This window comes from Gambusia affinis, linkage group LG12, assembly GCF_019740435.1.
Source record: "Gambusia affinis linkage group LG12, SWU_Gaff_1.0, whole genome shotgun sequence".
Classification (NCBI taxonomy): Eukaryota; Metazoa; Chordata; class Actinopteri; order Cyprinodontiformes; family Poeciliidae; genus Gambusia; species Gambusia affinis.
The window spans coordinates 10,643,453-10,646,951 of NC_057879.1; the positions used below are offsets into that span (position 1 = coordinate 10,643,453).

General features: G+C 37.1%; 1 long non-coding RNA gene across 1 annotated transcript; it reads left to right on the forward strand.

Moving 5' to 3' along the window:
- On the forward strand, positions 1-1,431 carry LOC122841172. Its single transcript, XR_006372348.1, has 2 exons — positions 1-62; positions 998-1,431. It is a non-coding gene; the product is annotated as an uncharacterized LOC122841172 (long non-coding RNA).
- The last annotated feature ends 2,068 nt before the right edge of the window (positions 1,432-3,499 follow it).

A 3,499-nucleotide genomic window follows, 5' to 3' on the forward strand; every position in this document is an offset into this window, starting at 1 on the left:
CAGAAAACTAAAACAGAAGGACATAGAGCCCCGCAGAAAAAGGAACACAAATAAAAATTCTGGTAAATCACCACACCTACACAAGTCTTGAAACACCAAGCTAGTTAAGCTCAAAAGCACAACTGAAGCATGGTCAAAAGTAATGATCTACACCACTGAAAGGCAATAGGGTGACCATGTTCTTCTTTATGCATGATATTTTGAGCAGACATTATCCAATATGTCATCTGGCTTAAATTACCACACACATACCATTTAACTGTGCCTTGTATTAAAATGATAAACTTTCACACAGCCAATGTTCAGATGCTAGAAAATCTAATTTGGTGATCAGTAATGGGACTGTTTATACTACTTTCTCTATCCCAATCTTAATCTGAAATACATTCACATATTTATATTTTTTTCAAAATATCAAAGCACCACAAAACTAATAAGCAAAGTAATCAGAGTATATCTTTAAATTTGGTTAATTTTAAGATATTAACCAAATTTAACATCTTAAATTTGATTAATCTCTGGTTTTAGGAAACCAGAGATCTCAATAAATGGCCCTTTGCTGATGCTGCACCTGTACAGAACCTGTATTTTGGTGGAGTCAGTGAGATGGTTCAGAGTGGGATCTCCTTCACTGGAAAAAAGACTAGGCACCAGCATTAGAAGGAGGAACAAGTCTTTTGGCTTTGGATGGTTCTTCACCAGCTGCTGAGGCCTGTTTGTCAAACAAATGCAATTTTAAATTATGAAAAAAAAATTTCTAGAATTCCCTCAAATAATTAATCATACATACCAAGCAACCATACCAAGTGTTAACCTGTTTGGCATTTGCAGAAATTAATTTTCATCGATGCAACCTACATGCTCATTTCTGTAGCTTCTCCCACTAATGTATGTTCTTTATGAATGCTTATTTGAAAACAGGCATTACATAATTTATAACCAAGAAAAATTAACAATTGGAGTTGGTTTTCACTAATGAATTATTTCTTTTTTCTAGCATCTATGGAAAGTGCTAGGAGAGCAAAAAAGCATCCATGATCTCCCTGGAGATTGCTGCGGTCATGAGGCACTTTGGCGAACACATCAAGAAAGGACAACTGGCCACTATAATAGAATGCCAGCATTATCTTTTTGATTTAACAATAGACCCGTAATTCATTTAACTTTGCCATTCACAGATTTTCCTTTATGTTCACAAACAGAATTGTTGCTCTAGTTCTTAGTGAAGGTGCTGTAAATAAAGTCCACTTTCTGTGTAGCCATATTCCATATTTCCATGTTTGGACTTAATACATATATATTTCATGTTTGTGTATGCTGTGGTCCTGATAAATAAAATTGGCCCTGACAATTACTGTTGGTATCATGGGCGGAGCCAAGCACCTCATTATCGTCTGTCCTTCTAATACAGCATTGCATCAGGTTCTTGTATTTTGAGTTCTGATGTGTGTATTGAAGTTTTCAAGTGAGATCTATGTTGTGTAGCTCAAACAAGATTTTTGACAACTTACTAGGTCTTTCTAGCACAAGTGGAAAGGGGTGACTGTTTAGTGTTGCAAAAAACTGGTTTGAAAAAATTGTCCCTCTAAACCACCAAAACCCGTATGTGTGTGTGTGTTTTGATTCAGCAATCAGGAAACATGTTCTTACAGAGCAAAGGCCAGACACAAATCCACATCCTTCAGACTCGCAGCGCTAACAAGAACAGGGGTGCAGTGAGCTCCCAGCAGACCAGCTTCTTTTGCAAATCATTTATGGCCATTATTTTCTTCTGACTCCCTGAACCTGTCATTTTGATTGAGCAGTACAATGTTGTATTGACCCAAATCTAAAAGATAAAGGAGAAAATTGAATCACTCTTTATGTGATTGTATTCTTTTTTTGGATAAATGCACTAAAAGGAACACGAGTGAACAAGCATGCACAAGTGAAGAAACATTTTCCTGAAAACAGAGAGATAAGCATAAACAGTTACTCCGTCAATGTAGTAAATAGCAGTGTGTCTTTGTTAAGGTTTCATCCCCTCTTCTTCTTCGCACATCCACAGAACGATTACGTCGGAAAGAGCGTGCTGATAGAACCAGGGAGCAAGAGAGCATGGGGAATAAGAGATGGAAGGAGGGACGATGGCACAATGAAAACAGGAGATTACTAATCAATGGGGAACTCAATGAATATTTGATTTAGCCTTTTGTGTTGTCTTCTTATCTGAAATCACACAGTATATTTCTATCTTGTGTTAGGGGAAAGCAGGGTTGGAGTTAAATGCTGGATTTCCAGGTGGAGCATTAAAGCCAGCTCCTGCCAATGTTATGGGGCGTTTTGGAGTTTTATCCTAAATGCATGATTTCATTAATGGAAAAACCTTATCGATTTCGGTGTCAGTTTCTACTAAATCCTTTGAAGTACAAGACATTATTCATATGTATTGGAATTTTTGCAGTAAGTGCAATGACTACCATAGTCCCATAAAAAAAAAAAAAAAGTTTAGCTCCTTTACACTTCTTCAGTAAAGAACTGAGTTTGGAGTTCTAGAGTTTGGTGCAGTTTCAGTACCATCCAATAATGATGAGTCACTGATTACTGCCTCGTCCAGGTGGGTATAAAAGAACCCACAACTCCAACTGAAGAACTGACGGCCTCTCTTGCATCAGTGTTCATTGACTTAACATTAAAGAAGACTGAGCAAAAATGGGAAAGTTTAAGCCAAAAAGTATTACTGACCTAATGCCTAAAAAAAAAAACAACTAAAGTTTGACAAGTGGTCAAGTTTGACAAGTCCATTCTTGAACCTGATCAAAATTTAGAAGGATCTCCTTAAACAAGTGACTCATGCTTCCAGTTGCACCAGTGAAGCTGAATTGTAAGTCTGCAAAGAAAAGTTGGTCAAAATAGCTTCACAGCAATAAATAAATAAATAAATAAATAAATAAATAAATAAATAAATAAATCATTGCTGATTGCACGGAGGCGGTCGTTGCTGCCAAGTGTGGCTCAAACAGTTAGGTTTTGGCTCCAATTATTTTTTTCACAGAAGGCTCGGTTGGCTCGGATAGCTTTTCCTTTTAATAAATAAAATCACATTTTCGGAATTGAGTTTTGTACTTACTCAAGCTGTGTTTGGTCGAAAAAAAAAAAAATGTTGTGATCTGAAACTTCAATTTCTGACAGCGCAGCAGAAAACTAAAGGGGACCAGCAGTCAACACTGTGTGTGATACTATTTCAGAAGAACTCTATCACCATTCATGTGAGTATTAAAGCACTAATGTTTTACAGGCTCCTAGATAAGGATTATGTCCTTGTTCTGAAGATCATCAGTAAGCAGTGGTGCATGTCCAAGGGGCGATAACATTTTAAAAATGGATGCGACTTTGAAAATAACACATTAGTAGTTTAATGGCTTTGAGAGGTAGAGGCTGGCAGGTGTGTTTGTGTACACACAAACACAACCACGCACACGCACACACACACACCAGCTAGTCATTCCTACCCTTGTAA